General features: G+C 41.9%; 1 protein-coding gene across 2 annotated transcripts in view; it reads left to right on the top strand.

Annotated features, from left to right (window-relative positions):
- The first annotated feature begins 236 nt into the window (after positions 1-236).
- BCLAF3 (BCLAF1 and THRAP3 family member 3) overlaps positions 237-9,059 on the top strand; it is a 53,401-nt gene continuing 44,578 nt past the window's right edge. For both annotated transcript variants that reach the window (XM_081115413.1, XM_081115412.1), the window contains exon 1: positions 237-526. The gene's annotated coding sequence lies outside the window, so the exon portion shown is untranslated. The remainder of the gene's footprint in view (positions 527-9,059) is intronic.

The raw sequence follows: 9,059 nt of genomic DNA, 5'->3' as shown, positions 1-9,059 counted from the left end.
GGGAGGTCCAGAGGGGAGGTTTTATTTTTTTCGGGTAGAAGTTTAATTTGAGGCCATTAGGAATTGTTAGAGTTTGAGTAGGTAGGGAGAGAGGCCACAGAGATGCATGTTCAGGTGGGATGGCCAGTCTCGAAACTTCAATCCCAACGATTCCTGGACCCGGCGCGCCCAATGCAGTCCTTTCTAGCAGACCGGGCGGCAGATAACACACGCGCTCTGGACGGAGCGGCAGAGGTGGAACGGCCGGCAGATGGCGCAGGCTCCACGGGCGCAGTCGCCCGGGAGGGGTACCCCGGCTGGGAAAGAGTTGAGAGCAGGGGTCGCGAGAGCCCGCCTGGCGCAAAGCCGCGGACAGTGGGCGGGGCCAGGGTGGAACGAGGCGGTTCCGGAAGGAAGTGGTTCCGGGTTCGCGGCCCCGCCAGTAGTGCAGCAGCTGTAGAACGTGGTTGCCGTATTAGGGGCGAGGCCGGAGGGCGCGGCGGCGGCGGTGGCGGCGGCTGCCGGGACTTCACGGAGGGCCCGACTGGTGAGTAACTCTGCGGGGTGGAGGGGGCGTGGAGGCTCCGACCGGCGGGGAGGGCGTGCCCGTCGCCTGGGAGGGGCGGCTCTTGGGACGGCCGGGGCGGCGGCGGCTCGGATGCGGCGGCGGCAGCGGCGGCGGCGGCGGCGGCTCGGACTCCCGGGCAACCGCTCCCCTGACACTACCTTAGGCCGTCGGGCCGGTGCCTCCTCTTAGGCTCAGCGACCTCGGCACCTGCTGCCACGGCTCCCGCGGGTGGCGGCCGGGCTGTGGGGAGTGCCTGCCGCGGGGTTGGGGGGAGCGGTGTCCGGGACGGTGCCCTTTAACGTGCCCCGAACAAGCGTTGCTAAGGGACTGGAGGGAAGGCCCCCCCCCCGCATTGTCCTTCTGTAGGTGCGCTCCTGCCCCGCCGCAGCGTCTTTCTCCAGCTTGAGTAGTGAAGGCTGCTCTGCCCCCTGGATGGGAGAGTAACACGTGTCTTTTCAGAAACGTGTCCTGAAGATTGGCTCAGCGGCGCTTCTCTAGAGTGTATTAGGGAACTGGGCCCCTCGTGTTCAGGATTGTCCCCGGGGGGTGGGGGTGGGGCGGAGGGGCGAAAGGAGGGAAAGAAATGGGAGACAAACATATTCTCCAAAATATTAAACTGCCGAAGTGCTTCTCAAGTTGTCCCTTAGGTGATGCTTTTCTTTCTGGAGCAAAGTAGAAACTACCGGTAGAAAGAGGGAACGAACGTCTGGCCAAGCAATCTTCGTAGGTTTTTCGGAATGTGAACTGGTACGAATAAAAGACGAATTTGAAACAAGGTTTGGTGTGGATTCATGAGTGCTTTATTTTTCAACGGTATTTTTAAAATTGACACGACATTGGTTAATATAAGTTCCTGTGTACAATATTATATAATACAGTGCTGTTTTAATGGCGATGGTATAACACTTTACTTTGGAACGTTGGTTTTAAAATGGCTTCTAAAATGTTCTTTTGAAAGCCCCTCTGTTCCAACCCCCACCCCATGAAGCCTTTAGAGCGTCTTATTAGAGACACTGTAAAATATTTGGATCAGCACTGCATGTTTTGCTGGGTATGCACCTCCAATCTTTTTCTGTGCGGAGGTGAATGCATGAGTTGTTCTAAAGTGGATATTCTTTGGTAACCTTTTTTTTTTTTTCCCTCTGACTACCTAGCATGCCCTTATATGCTGGTAGTAATTTATTTAGTTGGTTATTCCTAATTTTTAAATCCTATACTTAAATACATTGTTGGATTAAATGCAAAATCTGCATAACCAAGTTTACTTTCTTTTTTTTAAATATATTTTATTGATTTTTTACAGAGAGGAAGGGAGAGAGATAGAGAGTCAGAAACATCGATGAGAGAGAAACATCGATCAGCTGCCTCCTGCACATCTCCTACTGGGGATGTGCCCGCAACCCAGGTATATGCCCTTGACCGGAATCGAACCCGGGACCCTTTAGTCCGCAGGCCGACGCTCTATCCACTGAGCCAAACCGGTTTCGGCAAGTTTACTTTCTTAGTGTAAGTTCCTAGATTATAGAATTGTGTTGTTTTTTTTTTAAATGTGAATTGCTCAATTTCGCTCTGAAAAGAATGTTCTAGTTTGCATTCTCTCCAACAATCTTTAAGTAACTTTTTCTGTACCCTAGCAAAAGGCAGCATTGAGAGGACTTCTGTAGGAATACTTTCGCCATTTCTGTTTTTTCCAACCACTCACTGATATCCTTCTCTAGCAATCCTTTTGTTTTGTTGTGTTAATCCTCCCGCAAGGATATTTTTTCCATTGATTTTTAGAGAGCTTGGACAGGAGGGAGGGAGGAAGGAGGGAGGGAGGGAGGGAGGGGGAGAGAGAGAGAGAGAGAGGAGAGAGAGGAGAGAGAGATCCATGTGTTTCTCTCACATCAATCTCTTGCCTCCCGCACATGCCTCCACCAAGACAGGGATGGAACCCTTGACCAGGAATTGAACCAGCAACCCTACTCTAACCATTTAGCACACTGGCCAGGGCATATCCCTTGTTTTCTTATTTGTTGATAGCATTTCAGTTTCACATCTTTTATTCCACCTTTACCAGTTTAGTAAAGAAAGGTTTTCTAGGTGAGGAAAAGGCATCATAGAGTGAGTAGGAGATTTGAAATTAGGATTTCCTTATATTCTAGTGTTATCTGATTGCCTTGAACAAACCACTTATCTTTTATAAGGGACTGTTTCCTCAACTCTGAATTAGAAATTAGACCATTTGCCTTAGCTTTCTTTCTTTTTTTTAATTTTTTAAAAATATATTTTATTGATTTTTTACAGAGAGGAAGGGAGAGAGAGAGAGAGTCAGAAACATCGATGAGAGAGAAACATCGATTAGCTGCCTCCTGCACATCTCCTACTGGGGATGTGCCCGCAACCCAGGTACATGCCCTTGACCGGAATCGAACCTGGGACCTTTCAGTCTGCAGGCCGACGCTCTATCCACTGAGCAAACCGGTTTCGGCTCTTACTTTTTTTGTATTAAAATCGTTTTGGGAGGTTTTTTATTTTTTTATTATTTTTTTATTTTATTGATTAAGGTATTACATATGTGTCCTTATTCTTCCATTGCCCCCCACCCTACTCCCGTTCATGCCCTCACCCCCCTGTTGTCTGTGTCCATTGGTTAGGCTTATATGCATGCATACAAGTTCTTTGTTTGACCTCTTCTCCTTATCCCCTCCCTCCCCTACCTTCCCTCTGAGGTTTGAGCATCTGATCGATGCTTCTCTGTCTCTGGATCTGTTTTTGTTCATCAGTTTACGTTGTTCATTATATTCCACAAATGGGTAAGATCATGTGATATTTATCTTTCTCTGACTGACTTATTTCACTTAGCATAATGCTCTCCAGGTCCATCCATGCTGTTGCAAATGGTAGGAGTTCCTTCATTTTTACAGCAGCATAATATTCCATTGTATAGATGTACCACAGTTTTCTAATCCACTCATCTGCTGATGTTGCCTTACCTTTCTTGCAGGTTGGTATTTTTTTAAAATATATTTTATTGATTTTTTACAGAGAGGAAGGGAGAGGGATAGAGAGTTAGAAACATCGATGAGAGAGAAACATCGATCAGCTACCTCCTGCACACTCCCCACTGGGTATGTGCCCGCAACCAAGGTACATGCCCTTGACCGGAATTGAATCTGGGACCCTTGAGTCCGCAGGCCGACGCTCTATCCACTGAGCCAAACTGGTTAGGGCTGCAGGTTGGTTTTAATGGTAAAATGAGACATTTATGGGAAAGTACATTTAAACATACTTTGTCTTGTTTCTAATTATTGTCATCTTGTAAAAATTTCAGGGCACAAAAGCATCTTGATTGTTTTAAAAGAAAATATCTGAATTCAAAAAGCTATTTTGTGAAGTCTTTTATCCCCACACTCTCACTCCTTAAATTTGATGTTTTATTACTGCTGCCCAAGATTATATTAAAAACTATATCAGAATTATAAAACCAGGTGAATGAATGAATCTACACAATATTGAAGGAGAGACTATTTGAAGGCATCATATATAAAGTTGAGGAGGACAGATATAAAGCTAAATAAAACACAGTCCTGGGGATCAAGATAGATAAAACATAGTCTTTGTGCTCTACAGGCTATAGAATGTCCAGGAAGTTAGAGGGTATAAAAGCTGCTTTCCAAATTTAGAAAGCAATTTAAAAAATTAACCTTTATTGTTTAAAGTATTATGGATGCCTGCTTTGTTTGTGTTTTTTTCCCATTGACCCCCTCTACTCCGTACCCCCCCCCCAGGTCTTCACCACTCTATTGTCTGTGTCCATGGGTTATGCATATATTTATACAAGTTCTCTGGTTAATCACTCCTCTCCCACCTCCCATCCCCACCTTCCCCTGAAATTCATAAGTCTGTAACATTTTTCTATATCTCTGGTTCTGTTTTATTCGTCAGTTTATTTTGTTCATTAGATTCCACATATGAGTGAGATCGTGTGATACTTATCTTCCTCTGACTGGCTTATTTCTTTTTTTAAAATTATTTTATTGCTTAAAGTATTACAAAGAGTATTACATATGTCTCCTTTTTCCCCCCGCCCTTGACAATCCCCTGGCCTCCCCTACCCCCCAGTGTCTTATGTCCATTGGTTATGCTTATATGCATGCATACAAGTCCTTCGGTTGATCTCTTACCGCCCCCCTCTCCTGCCCCCCAACCCTTCCCGGCCTTCCTGCTGTAGTTTGACAGTCTGTTCGAGGCTGCTCTGCCTCTGTATCTATTATTGTTCATAAGTTTATAATGGTCTCTATTATCCAGAAATGAGTGAGATCATGTGGTATTTTTCCTTCATTGACTGGCTTATTTCACTTAGCATAATACTCTCCAGGTCCATCCATGCTGTTGCAAATGGTAGGAGTTCTTTCTTTTTTACAGCAGCATAGTATTCCATTGTGTAGGTGTACCACAGCTTTTTTATCCACTCATCTGCTGATGGGCACTTGGGCAGTTTCCAAATCTCAGCTATTGTAAATTGTGCTGCTATAAACATAGGAGTGCATATATATTCTTTCTGATTGGTGTTTCAGGATTCTTAGGACTTATTCCTAGAAGTGGGATCACTGGGTAAAATGGCAGTTTCATTTTTAATTTTGGGGGGAAACTCCATACTGTTTTCCACAGTGGCCACACCAGTCTGCATTCCCACCAGCAGTGTTTTAGGGTTCTCTTTTTTCCACATCCTCACCAACACTTTAGACAGCAATTTTAGATGTGATGAAAAATGTCAACTGTTATGGAGTGTGCAGAAGTCCAATTTGGCGAACTGAGCATCTATGAAATGACCAGGCAGTACCTTTAGGGTCATTTTTCTGAAGATAGGAGTTGCAAGGTGGGGAATTGTTAGTATTGGAGTCTGAGAACCTGGAATTTAGTGTTATTGGAGCAGATTGGTTACTTTTTGAGGTTCGGTTTCTTCATCTATGAAATGAAGGTAATCCCAGTTTCCTCAAAGGCATGTGGGGATTAAATGAAATAGTAGTTGCAACACACCCAGTGGACCAGAAAGCACTGGTACTCATGTGATCTTTGTTATCCACTGAAGACTTAGTATCTTCAGGAAATAAACTAGGTCTCTTCCAACTTTGTATGCCTGGCCCCTAGCAGTCACTGGTAGTAATGTTTACTAAATTAACATAAAATGTGACTGCTGGTAAAAATTAAATTTGGACCATTGGAGAAGTTAATATGTAAATGTGGAATATTGGGAGATATTGATTATATTAGAGTTGATATTAAGGGATCAAGGAAACATTAAACTAGTTGGACCTACATGCATCTCTACTGTGACTGTCATTCTATAATATATCCTCAGTGCCAGGCACATAGTTTCTCCTTATCACCAATAAACCTATTCAAGATGCTGCCATTTCAAAAACTCTTCCCTGGACCCCTACCAGCCAGCTGCAACCCAGTGTCTCTCCTCCCCTTAGGAGTTAATAGTGGGCTTTCTCAGTCTCCTTACCTTCCACTAAAGCCCTGTGGTCACATTTTTTATTTTATTGGATATCTGTGCAGCTTTTGCCATGAAAGTCTCCTTTCTTGAAACATCCTTTTTTTTTGTAAGAGAACATTTATTTGGTAAATCATAGTGGTAGAAAAGTAATTCCTAGCCCTAACCAGTTTGGCTCAGTGGCTAGAGCATCGGCCTGCAGACTGAAGGGTCCCAGGTTCGATTCCGGTCAAGGGTATGTACCTTGGTTGCGGGCACATACCCAGTCGGGAGTGTGCAGGAGGCAGCTGATCGATGTTTCTAACTCTCTCTATCCCTCTCCCTTCCTCTCTGTAAAAAATCAATAAAACATATTAAAAAAATAATAATGTTAAATAAGATTATTAAAGAAATGGGCTTAGGAAGCAAGTTACAGAGGTAAAGGAAGGGCCCTTGGAGCTTGGGAGAGAGGAAGCTAATAATAATGTGCCGGGGGGGGGGGGGGGCGGGTGCGGGTGCGGAGAAGGCATGGGCGTGCTCCCCAGAGGGAGAGCCCCCATTCTTCTTTAGTTTCTGAGATTCTATGGTCCAGGGTTTGTTCCTTCCTTAGAGGATGTACCTTTTAGTCTCTTTGGCCAGTTCATCTTCTTGGAAAGGTTGGTGTTTCTGTAGGCTTGATATTTTGTGTGTGTGTGTTACACTGGCTGTGAATAATTTCTAGAGCATTGAGGCTATCTGGTATTTAAGGTGTAGTTGAATTCCTCTGTGAAACACTCTGGGCCCTGTGCTTTGTCATGGAGTAAATTATTATCTCCTTAATAATTTTCTCTATTCTATGGAAATTGCTCTATTTAAGCTTTCTAACTGTAATGGGGTCAATTTTAATAATTTGTATTTTCCAGCAAATTATCCATTTCATCTGGATTTTCAAATTTGTTAGAGGGCTACAAAATAATCTCTTGTGATTTAAATTTTTTCTTCTATTTCAATGTTTATTTCCCCATTGCCATTTCTTATTTTGTACATTTGTGCTTTCTCCCTGTTTTATTTTAAAAATATGTTTTTATTGATTTTAGAGTGAGAGGAAGGGAGAGGGAGAGAGAGAAACATTGAGAAAGAAACATGGATCTGCTGCTTTCTGCATGCCCGCTACTGGGGATCAAGCCTGAAATCCCAGTATGTGACCTATGACCTTTCAGTGCATGGGACCACATTCAGCCAACTAAGCTACACCAGTCAGAGCTCTCCCCTTTTTCTTAGTCAAGTTATTTAGTGCTTTATCTATTTTAATATTTTCAAAAACTACAGAATTTTGAGTTATTACTTAGATCTAGTTTTCTATTCCTCTATTTTTATCTTTATTATTTTCTTTCTTGTGCTTTCTTTTGGTTTACCTTGTTATTTTTTTAGGTTATTTTTACCATGGAAATGAATTTATAGGTTATTCTTTCATTTGTATTGATAAATACATTTCGTGCAATGAATTTTTCCTTTGATCGCTGCTTTAAATGCATATGTCATGGACTCTTGATATGTAGTACTTTCATTCTCATTATTTCTTTAAAAACCTGTAATTTTAGTTATAGAATACCAGAGATGATTTAATAGGTTTTAAAATTTCTAGGTGGAAGGGTTCTTACGGATTTTTTTTTTTGGTTTGTTTTTGTTACAGTAAATTCTAATATTGCATTATGATTAGAGTATTGCTTGTAATATTTCTATTTTATGGAAGTTACTGATGTTTTCTTTGTGACCTAATATATGATGATTTTTGGTGAATGTAGTGTGGGCACTTTAGAAGAATGTGTATTCTCTAATACAAGAGTGGCAAATTTGATAAATATCCTTAACATTTACTTTATTAGTTATGCTGTTTTGATCTTCTATCTCCTTATTTTTGGTTCACCTAATACACTACTGAGAATGCTATATTAAAGTCACCTATTATTAGTGTGTTTTTATCTATATGTCCTTGCATCTCTTACAGTTTTTGTTTCATAAAGGTAGTTGCTATGCCACATTCATGTGAATATGTATATTTTAATTTATTCTATCTTCATCATGAATTGTGGCTTTAAGCATTAAAAAGTGTCTTTATTTGCATGCTTTGGGACTTGAATTCTACCTTACCTTATTCCAGGATTGCCACCCCCTGCTCTTTCTGGAAACATCTGCCTGGTATAGTTTGGCCACCCTTTTATTTTTAACCTTTCAGAATCACTTTGTTTTAGGTATATCTTTTGTACAGCTCCTTGAATTTTGTTTTGTGATCCTTGATTCACAGCTACTTTCATTGATTTGATTTTATTTAAAAAATTTTAAATGTTGATCCTTTGTTGTCTTGCTTTATATATTGGTGTTTTTTTTTTTTAAGAATATATTTTTATTGATTTCAGAGAGGAAGGGAGAAAGAGAGAAACATAAATGATGAGAGAGAATCATTGATCGGCTGCCTCCTGCACGCCCCACACTGGAAATTGAGCCCATAACTCGAGCATGTGCCCTGACTGGGAATTGAACTGTAACCTCCTGGTTCATGGGTCGATGCTCAATCACTGAGCCATGCCAGCCGGGCTGTATATTGGTTTTGAATATCGGAGGCTAGTGTAATTTTTTTTTAATTTATAGGTTATTTATTCTTTTTACTTAGAGGTGGGGGAATTTTAACTTTATATTTGAAATCAAATACTTTTTACTAGGCTATGTTTCAGAGTTTATTGTTGTATTCTCTAATTTTCTCTAATTCTCTAAGTATCTGGTGAGCCCAGGTCTTTTTTTTTTTTAATCCTCTCCTGAAGATATGTTTTATTGATTTTTTTTAGAGAGACAGGAAGGGAGAGAGAGAGGAACATCGATGTGAGAGGGAAACATTGATCAGTTGCCTCCCATAAGCGCTCTGACCAGGATAGAATCTGAAGCCTAGGAATGTGCCCTGACTGGTAATTGGACCCACAACCTTTTGGTGTGCGGGAGGAAGCTCCAAGCAGCAGAGCCACCCAGCCAGGGCAATTCAGGTCCTTTTTAAATTTATTTCTGGAAAGTTTTCTTGGA

The sequence above is a fragment of the Myotis nattereri genome (assembly GCF_964212035.1).
Source record: "Myotis nattereri genome assembly, chromosome: X".
Classification (NCBI taxonomy): domain Eukaryota; kingdom Metazoa; phylum Chordata; class Mammalia; order Chiroptera; family Vespertilionidae; genus Myotis; species Myotis nattereri.
This window is presented reverse-complemented; position numbering and strand designations above follow the sequence as displayed.